The sequence below is a fragment of the Nanorana parkeri genome, unplaced genomic scaffold (assembly GCF_000935625.1).
Source record: "Nanorana parkeri isolate BGI_ZX_2015 unplaced genomic scaffold, ASM93562v1 scaffold2195, whole genome shotgun sequence".
NCBI lineage: Eukaryota > Metazoa > Chordata > Amphibia > Anura > Dicroglossidae > Nanorana > Nanorana parkeri.
In genome coordinates this window covers 115587-131425 of record NW_017308463.1, presented here as the reverse complement: position 1 = coordinate 131425, position 15839 = coordinate 115587, and the positions used below count along the sequence as shown (strand labels likewise).

Here is a 15839-nt window from a genome sequence, read left to right as displayed (position 1 = left end):
CATTGGAGAGGTACTGCTGTGTTAATAAGTGCCTGACTGGCAATTAATGATTAATGATTTATTTTATTGGCCTATGAAACCCATTCATATAAAAAAAAAGCTTGCCACTTGTCAATTTTAACCTTATCCATTGACTGAAGCCTATCCTGTACATCCTCCTGAAGTCTGAGAGCGCCTTTTCCCCAGGAAACGTATCTCAAAATATAATTTTATATTATCAATAACAGCAACTGAAATCTGAAGATACATGTTCTGGGAGGCAGGAGGTTGCTGCCTCACTAGATAGTGAAGCCAGAACCAAAACTTCAATAACAAATACTTTATTTGCAGCAAATATAAGCTTGATGAAGAAATGTTCTGTGGTCAATGGGAGGTAAAGCTCCTATATGGCCTTGCCCTATCAACTTGGCTGGCACTTTATTTGAGTTACATAAGCACTTTATATGCAATGGATTTGTTGTGAAATACCTTGGATACATTTAACACAGACGTGCTGATCTTCACCTTTGAAGGTCTATAGCAGTGCTCTGATCTGCCCACACAGTGTTCGCGTGAAAAATAATTTATGACACAATTTCTCAATCATGAAGTTACAGACCTAGAAAGCTCTCACATTGTACCAACTAAAACAGTATGCTAATAGGCAACAGTCACATGACAGCTTATGAGAGCTTTCAGGCCTGTATTTTCATGACTGGAAAGTTATGTCAGACAAGTCGATTTTTTCCCTGTACTTACCATAATGGAGCTCATGGGTCGATACCTAAGATGGACATTAGAGTTAAAGGGGGCAGCATGAAGGCTTGAAATTAACATATTTTCCCCCTTAATATGTTTTCCTCATTGGACCCCCTGTAGACTCTTCTGAAGTATAAAAGCATTATGTACATGGGGATGTTGAGAGGAGTCAGAAGACATTTTATCACGTGTGCTAAGGTGTGCACACGTGCTGCAGTGCATTATTAAAACACATCACAGTACCTGTTTTTTTCTCAATTGTTTTTCACTGCAGCACATTGTAAAGTGTTAGAGTGTTGGATTGCACTGCACAAATATCCCTTCAGCACAGCAATATTACATAAGGAAAATTGCTTTGTCTATCCATTGGGACTGCATTGGGCAATGCAGTCCCAATGGGCCTAGCGTAAACAAGCCATTAGAGTTCAAGAAATGTAAACCATGTCTCTTGTTTCTGGCTCCCGTAGCTGAAATGAACTATAAAGTAGTCAGAATACCTCCTCTAATAGAACACTGTAGCTTTCGTTTTTACTAAAATAATCACATGACACAAGGAAGGGGGATCATTGAGGCTTGCCATGGAAGAATGATTTGAAAACACTGCCCTTAGAGTAGTGTAATGGCTTGTTTACACTGATGTCTATTTGCTTCAGGACTGCTTAACTCCACATACAAGTCAATAGAAATGCAAAACTAGATAGACGCAGGTAGAAGCAGCTTAGGAGGAGGCCATAGGGACGATTCAGCCAGCCCCAGGCTTCCCCGGTTTCTTATCAGCAACATCTACCTGGTGCATAGGTCATGTGGGGGATTTCCCCAGTTATCAAACTCTGGGGCTTGTACAACTAAGTGGGTATAGTCACTTCCAGATGGAAAGAACCCATCTTCTCAGGGATCTACTTCCGGATCAAGATTGGTTCACTCGCTTGGCTCTGAATGAGGACTATCTTACAGTCCCTGTACACCCAGATTCCAGTTTTGTTTGCCAGTCCCATCTCTGGCAACTCGCATGCCTTCCCTTTCGGGCTGTGCTTCCCCTCCGGTGCTTTACAGAGCTGCTTAAGACGGTGGTTGCATTTTTCCCGCTCCCAGGGTGTACACTCTATCATCTACCGGGATGATATTCTTCTTTTCTACACCAACCCTGACGGACCCTTTGGGTGATTCGTTGGTTGCAGGATTTGGGCTTCAACTACTTCTAGTAGTCCTGCCTCACACCACCACAACAAGTGCAGTTCCTTGTTGTTTCCCAGTTTGCAGTGGTTAATCCTTGCTCTGGCTTCCTGCTGCCAAATTGCCAGCCTCAAGAGGTAACTCTGGAAGCCCTTCATCTGTCTTGTGTCTCCCTGCGGTCTTTGACCAGGATTCTGGGTATCCTTTCTTCCTCCATTCAGGCACTTTCTAGGACCTCCTTATTACCGTGCCGTGCACTGCTTGCAGATGACATATGTTCGGATTATCTGTGTTACGATCATCTGGTCCCTTTGGCAGGCGGTGTCCGTGTTGCACACACTTGGTGGCTTCAGCGCATGTATGCTGGGAATGGGATGGCGATCTTCGATACCCAGCCAGATTTCATTCTGCACTCCGATGCCAGCCTGTGGTTTCAGGTCCCGACCTGTGCAGACTTGGCGATGGGGCTGCTGGACCCCGGAGAGTGTTTTCTCACACATTTTGGCTGGCTCTTTCGCTGTCCGAAACGGGCCGCGTCTTTGGGGCTGGCTTGCTGATAGGCAACCATCCCCTACTCTGTGAAATCCTTTGAGGCATTTACCTGTTTCAGCCTCCAGCTCCTCGCTCCCCCCATCTTAAGGATGTCTTGATGGTCTTGGACTTCCTGCGTGTCTGGCTGGACCATGCTTCCTTTGTCTTGAGACTCATATCGACAGTTGACAACTTGCTTGCCTGGTCTTTTTTCGTCTACAGTTGGCCATCAGGGCTTTAGATCATAATGCTTTGTCCTTTACGCCGGATGGGGTCTCCTTTTTCCCTTCTCACCAGACAAAGACTATTTTTTCTTTTATTTCCTATTTCCGCTGTCCTGCGGAACCGTCCTATATGTTGTCCTTGGTCTTCAGTCTGTGCAAAAGACGGCGTTTTTTTCACGCCGCCCCAACAGGTGCTAGTTGCTCATTTTCTTTTGTCCGTTCCTTTCTTCCTGTGTCAGCGCTTACTTTGGCTAGATGGGTGCATTTGGCTGCTTTCTCTTGCCAGTGTGGACTCCTCCTTCGAAACTCCTTCCATCCGCGGTGCAGCTAGTTCTCAGGCTCACGTTTTTGGTAGTTTTCTCACCAAGATCATACGGTCAGCAGATTCGTCCAGGGAATGTACCCTTCAGACTGGTTGCACTTCCTGCGACTTTTCTTCTTCAGCGTTAAAACTGCAAAATATGAAGCCTCCTGTCTTGCCATAAAATTGATGATTATTCTAGCTGGATTTTTATTAAAGAGAGGAGGCGAATATTTTGCATAACCCTTTTTACTGATTCCCCATAGCAGCAAGAGAACATCACAGAAACAGAATAACCAATAGCAGCACACATGATGTTATAGCTAGATAACTTAACATAATTTTTGTTATGTGTATTTTCACTGTATGTATACTGTATTTGTTACGATTTAGTGAAATTAGTGCTATGGCCAATTAAGTTCAATGGTATGCAGTCTAGTGTTGGGAGAGGTATTGGTAGGAAAAAGTCCACTAATAATATATTCATCAGTCATGAAAGTCTCCCTACTAAAGTTGTACAGATGAGCAGAGGAAAGTGGAGTCATAATTGCATAAATGTGTACAGAACACTTTTACGTAGCTGCTTCTGACTGGACTGTACTGTGTTGGTTAGACCATTAACCTTTCAGTAAACAATCCCTCTTCCTACTAACTGAAGTCACAGCAAATATTGGCACCGCTGGGTAAATAAGCTACTGATTATAATCATTAACATTATAAACCACAGCTAGAGATAAATGCACCCCTTAGTTTACAATGGTTACTCCATCACTGACCCCAAATTCCCCAAAATAAAATAAAAAACATTTTACATTTTTCTCTATAATATGTGCACATTTTTGCATGTTTGATCCCTTTAAAAATGTTTCCGGAGCAGTAAAAATGCCCTTTGGTCTGCCAGAAATCCAGTTTGCTTTTTCTGGTTTCAGCTGACAAATTCCCCACTCCATAACACAAGAGGAAGAGGCCGCAGGGGCGACCCCATAATGATGCATTCGGGGGGCCACAGGTGTTTGTGTAAGGGGCGCGGCCTTTTTGCCTTTTCCTTGACACTTGATTATTTGTAGCTGTGAGGTAGGAATTTCATTTTAAGATATGCACATGCACGAGAATAGCAACGCATCGTCAGGAGGGGTGTGGCCGTGGTAAACAATGAAGCTGCACAGGTGCGGGATTTACCTTGATGACGAAAGAAGAGGGCACGGAAGGAGCGGTTTATCCCACAGCAAACATGGCTGCTGCATTGCGTCGCCGAATTTTAAAGATAAAACAAGATATTTAAAAATGAAGAAACAGCTTTTTTTTAATGAGTCTAATGTGTTTATTAATGATTATGGGACTGTTTTTTTTTTTTTACAAATTCGTGTAAAGGTCCGCTTTGAGATGCCTTCAGACTATAGATTTCCTAAACTACGGTAACATGCCATTGCAATCGTTTTGTTTTATTTATCGTTATTGTTGAATATATTGATCATTATAGCAAACAACGATTTCCACTCCTAATCCGTAATTGTAAATCCAGATATGTAAAACAAAGGGATTAACAAGATCTATATAGAAACACTGAAGTGGTTTGTAATCCTAAAGTGTTCTGACACAATGGTTAAAGTTTCTGTCCAAACAATGGGAAAAATCAACACAGCTGTGTTCTAATTAACACCCATTGTTCCAATTATAAACAATACAAACTTATATTGAATATATAATGTATCACAAACATTTTAAATTGTATACATTTATTAATCAACTGTATAATAGGTTTTACCACTAAGAACACATCGAGCATCACCAAGGTTGCCTCATATATACTAACAATAAACTACTCACAGTTTGGCTTCCACGGAGCAGGAGATGTGAAGAAGGACTAGACCAGCACACAGCACCCAGGACACCATTGTGCAGGGTTGCAGGGCTAGACTGACTGTGTAGAAAGCTTGGCTTGGCCTTGATATATCTTGCTTCCCCTAAACCCCCCTCCCTACTACACTGTTGGAAGCAGGGTTCACTGTGCAGACATTGACCACTGAACAGCAGTCTATCAACCCTGCCTTCTGCAATTGTGACAATATTACATTTTGTGTGTTTATTGCTGGACTGTAGTCAGTCAGGGTATCAACTGTTCTGTGTTCTGCAGGTTTTTCCTAGGTCTGATAGGTTAATTAATTCCCACTGTTGCTGGGATGGGGTTCCAGCATACAGTGTGGGAGTGTCAACTACAAGTTTATGCATATACAGTACTGTGCAAAAGTTTTAGGCAGGTGTGAAAAAATATGTTTTTTTTTTTTTTTCAAATTCTTTATTTGTAGGCAACAAGGGTGGGGTACATTGCAAGGGAGCACTCGCTAAGGCCACATGGTCTCGCAAAGTGTAAAAAATAACAGACAATGAAACTTATAATGCCAACATGGCAACTTATTGCAATATTAGGTCTGGTAATCACATTTATCCCCGCCCTTAAGGCATTTTTTTTTTTTAGGTGAATCCACGTAGAAACCAACACTGAAGTTGAGGTGAGTGGTCAGGCCCAGCCCCACAACATGGGCGGCTAAGCCCCCCACGATCACCCCCACAAAGCACATGAAAGACTAACAGAGACAAACACTGACACTCAGAATGAAAGCAGAACAAAACTCAGAAAGAAGGGGAAGCAGAGTGTAGAACGAAGTCCCACGCCCTGGCGGTCCCAGGCCGTCTCCAACTCCCCAGAGTGCCCCCACCCGCCCCAAGAATGGGTGGCATGGACGGGTAGTGCCTCAGTCTCCGGCATCCACCCCACACACCTCTGCAAAAGCTGCCGAGCCCCTGAACATTACCCAGGCCCCCCAGGTGGCCACATATCTGGACTGCGACTCCCGCAAACTAGCAGTTAAATCCTCCATCAGTCTAATCTCCTCCTCCCGCCACACCCACATGCCCAGAGAAGGAGGGCGGGTTTGTCGCCACAGAACTGGTATGCAGGCTCTGGCTGCGTTCAGCAGGTGGATTAACAGCGAGCGTTTATAGGCTTTTCGGGAAAGCGGTGACAGGTGGAGTAGGTAGACCGATGGCGTGAAGGGTAGAACATGTCCCGTTATATCCGTTATTACAGAGGCGACGTAGGTTGTTCCAAACATGCTGGAGAACTAACCACAGATTTTCTGTGGATGTTGGCTGCCTCAAATCCTTTTGTCTCTTCATGTAATCCCAGACAGACTTGATGATATTGAGACCAGGGCTTTGTGTTGAACAAACTATCACTTCCAGGACTCCTTGTTACTCTGTAAACTGAAGATAGTTCTTAATGACATTGGCTGTATGTTTGGGGTCGTTGTCCTGCTGCAGAATAAATTTGGGGTCAATCACATGCCTCCCTAATGGCATGGCATGATGGGGAAGTATATGTTTGTATTCCTCCATTAATCCTGACCAAATCTCTAACTCCATTTCGCAGAAATGCAGCCCCAGACTAGCAAGGAACCTCCACAATGCTTCAGTTTTGCTGCAGACACTCATTATTGTATCGCTATCCAGCCCTTCGGCAAACAAACTGCCTCTTGCTGCAGCCAAGTATTTAAAATTTTGACTCATCAGTCCAGAGCACCTGCTGCCATTTTTCTGCACCCCAGCTTGTATGTTTTTGTGCATAGTTGAGTCGCTTAGCCTTGTTTCCACATAAGAGATTTGGCTTTTTGGATGCAATTCTTCCATGAAGACCACTTCTAGCCAAACTTCACCAGACAGTAGATGGGTGTACCTGGGTCCCTGTGGTTTCCGCCAGTTCGGTGTGGATAGCACGGTTGGACATCTTCCGATGTCAAAGGGAAGTAAGCAAGATGTGTCTTTCATCTTTTGCATTGTTTCCTTGGCCGACCACTGCATCTACAGTTCTCAAAATTTCCCATTTCTTCTTGTGCTTCTTTAAAAAAGCTTGTACAGCACATTTTGAAACCACAGTCTGCTTCGAAATCTTTGCCTGGAAGAGACCTTGCTGATGCAGTATAACTTCCTTTTGTCTTGTTGCTGTGCTCAGTCTTGCCATGGTGTATGACCTGTGACATGAAACTGTCTTCCACAACCTCACCTTAGTAGCAGAGGTTAGCTGTTCCTCGTCCAGTTTTAAGCCTTCTACACAGCTTTTTCTGTTTCAGTTAACGATTGTTTCAACCTACCTATGGAATTGATGATCATTAGCACCTTCTTTGTATAATTGGTAAATCATACACCTGACGCAGAGGTGGCAAACTCAGGCCCTCCAGCTGTGGTGAAACTACAAATCCCATGATGCATCTGCCTCTGCGAGTCGTGGCTGTGAGAATCTTGCAAAGCCTCAAGGGACTTGTAGTTCCACAACAGCTGGAGGGCCGGAGTTTGCCACCCCTGACCTGACGCTAATCCTACAAAAAGTAGGCTGACTCAGAGGTATGACTAGGGGAGATGATAAATATTCGGGAGCACCTTTCCAGAAAACTCTCCCCCCTAGGAGGAGGTCTGTGTGACTATGTGAAAATGTCTTTAGTTACATGAAATAACCCTTTCAAATACACCCACAACATTACAATGGGATTCAGGATCAGCACTTTAACTAGACCAGTCCATAACCCTTTTTTGTTTTTAGCCATTCCTTTGTGTACTTTTTAGTATGTTTTAAATCCTGATTGTGAAAATGTCCTGTTCCTCTTTCAGACTCATGTCCTCACAATCGCAATGAGTACACTTTGATATGATGCAGAATTCATAGTTACTTGATGACTGCAAGTTGCCCATTCCTTGCAGTAAATCATCCCCAAACCATCATATTTTTACTACATTGCTTCTCCTGAAATGCTGTATTTGCTTTTTGAGATTTTATGAGCAAATACCGCTATCTCTGAATCATAGGTCTTTGCCTTTACGTTCAGTGGCAAATTGTAATGTTTTTTTTTTTTTACTTTTTCCTGGCACGCTTCCCATGCAAGTTACATTGATGCAATGTCTTTCTGACTGAAGATGCATGAGCATTAACATCAACTGTTGTAAGGCTGGGTTCACACCATTTTCCGGACAAGATCTGGAACATTGCATTTTTGCCATGTTTTTACCGTGATTTTGCCATGATTTTGCTGTGTTTGGAAATAGTTTTACATTTTTTTTTAGCAAAAAATGGTCTTACAAGTGCATTCCAGTGCGTTCTATGCGTTTTTTATGCATTTTTTATTTCTGGTCTGGTCTGTAACGGACTGCGCTGGTGGGAGCAGAGGCCAGAAATAGCATAGGGATACATTGGGATGCATTTTCGGTCCGGAAACATTCTGGTCTGGAGGTAATCTGGATGTGGTGTGAATGGACCTTAAAGGTGCCCATACACTTTACAACCCTCGCAAGACTTTTCTCTTGCGAGGGTTGTAAAGTACTTAAAAAAACGTACGATCTGCCCATCTTGGAAAGGCAGATCGTACTTGGGTACTAGGGCTTGCGATGACTGCAATGAGGGGCGGGCTTGCGATGACTGCAAACGGGCAGTGTGAGCATGCGCACACCGGCCCGTTCGGCACTTGTCGAACAAGCAGGCCCGGCGGGTTTTCCAGCCTGCTTGTTCGATGGAAGACGTGCGACCGCACAGTAGAAAAGGTCGCATGCCTTCCATACACTTTTTCCCGCGATTCTCGTACGAGAATCGTGCAGTGTATGGGCACCTTTAGAGTTACCTGCAGATTTCCTATTCTGGAACACCTGTTTCTAATTTCAGTGATTTCGAATTGATGTAAATGTATTAGTATTCTTACATTCTCTATGTAACACATCTGCATTTTTTAAATTATGATTATGAGAATGAATTCACCATGTCAGTTTTATGTGACACTTATTAAACTACATCATCTTTTTCTGTATGTACTGTTTGACTGAAGATGCAACATTTGTCATTTCTAAAATGATGAAAAAGTCAAGTTGTACTTATTTTTTAACTGTGCTTGCTGATATGATAAAACCATCATTTTTAAAGGATGAATTCACGTTTTGCAAAAATGCATTAAAGAAATGCATATTTTTTTATATATTATTAATTATGCATTTCTTTAATTTTTGCAAAAGGTGAACTTAGCCTTTAACCACCTGCTGTCCGGCCGTTGTAATTAAACGGCCGGACAGCGGCTTCTTGAATGCGGGTGGGCGTCCCATCCCGTCCCGCTCATGCCCGCCACTAGGCGGCAGGCACGAGCGGGAATTCAGCCTGCAATGTAAACAGCCAGCGATGGCTGTTTACATACAAGCGTTCGGGCATCTGTAGAGACGCCCAATCGCTTGTAATAAGCGTGCAGGTTTGTGGCCCCCGGCGCAGCTGCTGCAGGCGATCCCGAGCTCCGCTGTGCCCGGTGTGAGCCCGGGACCAGCACATCAGCTCTGCGGCCGGATATCAAACGGAGCTCAGTACACAAGCTCCGTTTGATCTCCTCATCCTCTTCTGAATGCAGGCAGTGATGTGTATAACATCACTTCCTGCATTCAGTGTCACTCTATGGTACAGAAACTATTTCTATTTATTATTTTATTGACCCTAGGATTACGTTGGTGGATTCATAAAAAAAAAAAATAAAAGACTTGTCATTGATGTGAATACGCACCCCTGCCCCACAACCAACGCCCCAGGGCTTGTGGGAAAGAGGCCCTTGTCCCCATTGGCAGGGGAACAAGGTGATTTTCCAGGGGAGACCCTGGAAAAGCACCCTCCCAGTGCCGAGGGACATGTGGCCTGGTATGGCAGGGAGGGGGGGTGCTCGCTCTCCCCCCCCTTTCCTGTCCTGCCAGGCCTGTGCTCGGATCAAGGGTTTGGTATGGAATTTTAGGGTGGACCCCATGTTTTGCCCCCCTCCCCCATTTTTGGGGGTGGGGGTTTCTCCTTAAAATTCTTACCAGACCTTAAGGGTCTGGTGTGACTTTAAGGGGGAACCTCACACACTTTTTTTTCTTTCTTTTTAAAATGCTGTTCCTCCTAAAATTCCTGCCAGACCTTAAGGGTCTGGTATGACTTTTGGGGAAAACCCATGCTTTTTTTTTTTTCTTGATAAATGTTATTTTTGCTGCAGCAGTTTCTATACATAATACAGATCCGCCACTTTACAGGCAGTTTAAGGGGACCCAGGCACGATATTTAAAGGAATTTAATTTCATTTCTATTGTTTCACTTTAAAGTGACATTAAACCCTCAGATTTTTTAACATAACACAATACTGTAATGTGTGCCTTACTGTAATCCATGGTTGTTTGCCTTCTCTTTGATGCTCTTCCTTTTAAATCCTTCTGTCTTCTCATGCCTGGGGAGAACTTCCCTTTGCAGCTGACTGCCTCTTCCTGTAGTGCTGGCTCAGGTTGCAAACCTATACACAGACACCATGTATCCATTCCTGAGACAAGGCAGTCTGCTGCAAAACAGAAGTTCTGCACAGCATGAGAACAGATTCAGATTTAAAAGGAAGAGCAGCAAAGAGAAGGGAAACAACCATGGATTACAGTAAGGCACACATTACAGTATTGGTTTATGTTAAAAAATCTGAGGGTTTAATGTCACTTTAAGCAATGTTAAAATCACTGCTCCTTTAAAAACTGTATTTTTTTAAAAGTGTTTTTTTAATTGATACATGTTCCCCAGGGCAGTACCTGGATACCCATACCCTTTTTTATGGCCAATAACCTGCATATAAGCCTTCAAAATGGGGACATAGACTTGCATTTCAGGTTCTGGTCCCATAGAGCATTTAGTTCGAGTTCAAACTTTTTCCATGTTCTAAAGTTCGGATTTGGACCGAACTCAGGTGTGTTCATCCATCACTACTGAATATGTCAAATCAAAATATCACAAATGCAAAAATGAATTTGACTGAAAATTCAATAACTTTTATTGTAGAGTCATATTTTTTTGTGAAGAAGCGTAAGGCAATATCCTATGAAATGAATATGACAGGTAGGGCAGGATAAATAATTTTTAGCAATAATCATGATCGTTGGAGAAATATCCCCTTACATAAATTATTTTTGTAATAATCATAAAATAAAACCAATAATAATGGTTAGAAAAGAAACACATTGCAGTGTTCCCTTCAACTCATGGTTAGTGGAGTAGTGCCCTTTACATCAGTGGTCAGTGGTGCTCTCTTATATTGATGGTTAGTGGAAAATAAGTAGATCATTGCTGTTGGTTTGCCTTACACGAGTGATGCTTAATTTTCAATGTCACTGAACCTCCATTATGTTTTTAGCTCAGTCTCTGTCCCTGTTGGGAAGATTTATTTGTACTGGTGACCACTGTTACCGAGAGAGAAAGTGAGGGGAAAGACAACAAGTTAGATTTGCCCCCAAAACAAGAGGTAAGGAAAATCTACCACTGTAGACACCTGTTCTCGGGACAACTGTGTAAGAGTTACATTGCCCTCACTTTGGGAGATTTTTTCTAACTTTCCGTTGTGTCTCTGGGACAGGAAGTCAAGGGAAATGTCCTCATTGGTCCACACAAACAGAAAAAAAATTAACTATTAAGGGGTTCTTACCATTCCTTACTCTATTCAAACTAAAAAACACACATTGTAAATGTGTTTTTAAACTGCACCTTAATGAACTGGCCTCCTTTATTTTCCTGACCGTTAGCATTCAGGCAGTGAGATTCCAATTGGCCAGGAGAGATTCTATGACTAGGAGGGTCCAGGGCACCACATTGCATTGGCATCTGAGGTTACTACTCTTATTGCAGGTTGCAGGGGAAGGGCGAGTGGCAGAGCACTACCCCACTGGCAGGACCCTGCTGAATTTTCCTGCACCCCCACTTGGAGGTATGACCCTTTGGTTGCACAAACCTGAGTTTAATAAGCCCCTTTGTAACCATTATGCTGTAGGAATTCTAAGTTTCTCTTGTTGCTACTTTAATTACTACTTAAATATGCAGTACGAGGTGTGGTGTGAATGGCGCACATAGAAAACAATAGTTTTTCATGTGCTGTAGGGGTGACTGTGTTTTTCCAGAAACTGAACGTAAAATGTATGTAGAGTTAATATTTTTGTTTAGTTTTGTGGCTATAGGGTTCTGAATATGGAAGTATTCAATGTACTGTATGCATGAATGTATTTATTTTATTTATTCAATCTTCTTCTTTTGGTTGAACTCAATGGAGGTGTATCTTTTTTTTGACCTGGCTAACTATTTAACTATGCAACCTTGTCACAGGGAGTTCATAGCCTTTTGTAAACTACAACTCTAAGAACATGTACTTTAAATGGGGTTTTCCTTTCACTACAGCAGAACAGAACAGCTTGGGAGTGAAAAGAATGTGAGTATATGTATCTGCTGCTGTTGCTTTGTCCTGCATGGGCAATGCACAGATTCATTGTATGATAAGTCCAGATTGTTGGTGCCCGCCGACTGCAATTACATCCTGTATGCTCAATTGAAAATAATCTGCATTTTTATGGCTCAATCATTTCACAGAGAGGTTGGACAATAAAGTTGCCATCTCATGCCTATGGATAGTCAAGAACAGTAGAAATGTGAGTTAGCAAGAAACCTCATTCAGATATAAAGTGACCACGTCCACCTGTATTTCACTTCTCTGCACCAGTTTCTCCTTCTCCAACTGTAAGAAATTACAATAATATATTGTAATAAGCATGTTATGTGAATACAAGAAGGCTAAAGTCACCACTTTGTTAAGGTGTTAGGTTAGTACTTGTTTTGAGACCTGGTGTATCTCTTTGAAATGAATCTTCTTAAGCTGGCCATACACTGTTCTATTTTTTTAGTTCAACTCGAACAAAAAAAAACAGAACAGAATTCCTTGCTTACGAGCATTAATGGATGAATCACCTGCTGTTTCTTTTGCATCCTGACAGCGGCCACTGGCTCTCTGCACAGAGATCAGAGGGAGATCAGCACACGCCCTAAGCCTTCAATCTGTCATTTCGATGGCTTCTGTAGCTGGAGAGAAGCTGTTGAAGCAAATCTCTACTTCATCAGCTTCTTTGGGGGTCCCTAGGTGACATAGACCCCTGATATCTCCATAAAGAGGACCTGTCACTGTACACTTGCTTTCACCCTCATATATCCCTCAGAGCAGGGACCTGTTAGGAGCATGTCAAATACTTCTATGCCTGTAGCAACTGTTCAGCTCCCTTTGGTGGTTGCTTGTGGCCACATACCCACCGTCAGCTGTGGGTTGATTAGGCTAATCTGGCTACACACCCCTCTCAGCCTGGGGGTGGGTTAGTGGTGCTTTATATAAGCATCACAAGCCCAGGGCTCTGGGCTAGTGATAGTTCATTCTAGTCCTGTCCACAGAAGTGTGTATTCTGCTCTGTATATTTTGAATCCTAGTCTTGTGCTTACCTTGATCTTGTATCATAGTCCATTCTCTTGAATCTGTTCCTGTCTTGCATCATAGTCCTATCTTTATCCTGTATCTTGGTCTTTTTCAGTTTATATCTGTATCTTGTCACCAGTCAGTACTTGTCCTTTGTTCCTGGGGGCATCCGAGCACCGGCAGGTGTATATTGCTTTATGGGAAAGGCGGCTACTGCCAGAGATGAAGCAACTCACCACTATATACTCTGACCAAGGTGTTTGCATCTGGTCCTGACATCACAAGCCAACCAAATAGTATACTGACTAAAGATTTGCACAGGTCCTGCAATTCAGCTGCAATCTTGCCTAAATTTTCTGTGCACACCAGTGGATTCCTGTATCCTGGGACTAGAAGTCCTCCTGCCTTTTCTGGAAACTCTGTTACCTGTGGAGCCAGCCCAAAGCAATAAATGTTTGTTCACCCGCCCAGATTTGAAGATTTAAATCCGGAAAACGTCCATCTATTCGGTGATGTAGTAAGCGGTTACTAAACTGATTTCCAAACCATTTCCTGCAGTTCTCCTTGGCAGCCTGGTCAGGTCAGATTACATATTTTCTACTTGAAGGGGAATTGATGAAGTGGGCTGAAGATTTTCTGGATTGTAACAGCTATTTGTCTGAAGATCCTGTCAAGTTTATTGAATTCCTAATCTGTGTTAAGGGTGGCTTGCGAATGCCTCCCCACTTCTTTTCAGGTCTTACTGCTGCGTTCCAAGCTCTGAAGCGTATTGCTTCCTGCTGTAAAACCACATCCCAGACTGTTAAATCCATCATCCAACCAGACTCCTATGTGAGTGCATTGTGCCTGTTTTCCCTAGCAACAGCTCCTATTCCAGACTGGCCTGCACCTGTTCCAGTATAGTGACCCAGTCTTCCTATAGGAATGTACCCATTCAGGGATCCTATGAATATTGTGATGCCCAAAAAACATATATGCATGTCTAGCTGCTCTATCCCAAGCATGCAAAAACAACTCTGGAAAACCATGTAAATAGGAGTGCAAGCATGAAGCCTCTTCTATTAAGCTAGTGACTTCTGAGTTATGCTTTATGTCTGCCTCTGAGACCCAGCCCCCTAGATTTGCCTCTTGAGGTTCTGCACCCCGAGCCAGTGTCTATATCCTTTGAAACTATTTCTCCCTCTTCGGTGCGCATCTTAAGTTAAAACCAGCCTCTGCTGTGTCTGAATCTGCCTCTGCTGAATTCGAGACGGCCTCTCTTGTCATAGAAGCAGACTCTCCTGTTTATGAGGCTGTGTCTGTGCCATGTACCCCCCGAGACTGTGCCATGTGCTCCAGAGACTGTGTCTGTGCCATTCGTTCATGAGACTTCATCAGTGCCACACTATTTCGAGACCCTGCTAGCTCTGATCTCTGTTCAGGAACTTTCCCAAGCTGATTTCTTGAGTTCTAAGATCTCTGTGATCTGTCTTTTCCTTCTGATATCGTGCTGTCCTCTGCTAGTAAATCATTTCCTTCCGAGTGTGAAGCCTTTTAGTTTTCTTCTCCTATGCTACTCATAACAGAGTCTCCTTTCTTTTGTGAAAGAAATTGTTCGGGCATCCTTTCTGTTGGTGAGAAATCTGAGTGCCACACTGGTGTCTGTCCTGTCCCATCCCAGCATGCCCCGGATGCTCCTTTTGCTAGTACTCTCTATGACCAGACTTGGCCAGATGTTGGCTCTCTGTTGGCAATCCCTAAAATTGCCCTTGCCAGACTGAGTTCTCATGCTGCCTATACTCCAACATGTCCTGATTCTGGAGACGTCTTTGATAAGCTAGGTTATGGAGGGTCCTTAGGGGGCTGCAGTGGGTCCCGATGTGTTCCTCTGTGCACCTGGGGAAATCCCTCAGCCTCAGAGTTTTCTGGGAGACTCTTATGCACTGCACTTTTGTGATATGGGTAGAATGCAATAAAAAGAAGACTTTGTATTTAAACTAAAGTTCCTTGTAGCGAATCTGCTGCTGTGTTCATATTCGTTCTTTTTGCATGATTATTGCACTTTAGTTCTGCTCCTGACTCTATGTGAGCATATGGGTCAGCTGACACCTGTAATATAATTCAGTGAGTGCAAAACATGGTCTTCTAAGAGATTATCTTAGCATCCTTGATGAGCAATCCCTATTTCCACGTTCTGATAAACCAATAGTTAGTAGAAATAGCTATTTATCTGTATTTAAAAAAAAAAAATGGCAAAAAGTGGCACAACAAGCAAGTAAAATGTCACATCAATAATTACTTTCAGATACACTCTGCAATAAACACTCAGACTATATGTTCATGGAAAACAGACTTTAATACCTTTTTATATAAGAACATTATGCTAACAGATGAGGTTGGAGATTCCACTACCAAATTGCAAAGCATGTTATCTCAATAGTGGTTTACGCTCACGTGGAATCTGATACATTCACGAAAAAAAATAATTCTTGATTTTTTTATGGAAAGCGTGAGACATTTGGTGAATTCATATTCGTTAACTGAATCTGTTTTCTTGCTGATTTTCCAGCATAGATGTTATATATTACGTTGTCC

The 15839-nt window shown here is 42.9% G+C and overlaps 1 pseudogene; it reads right to left on the bottom strand.

Moving 5' to 3' along the window:
- The window catches only part of LOC108801017, a 66152-nt pseudogene extending 61290 nt beyond the window's left edge, over positions 1–4862 (bottom strand).
- Between the last annotated feature and the right edge of the window lie 10977 nt (positions 4863–15839).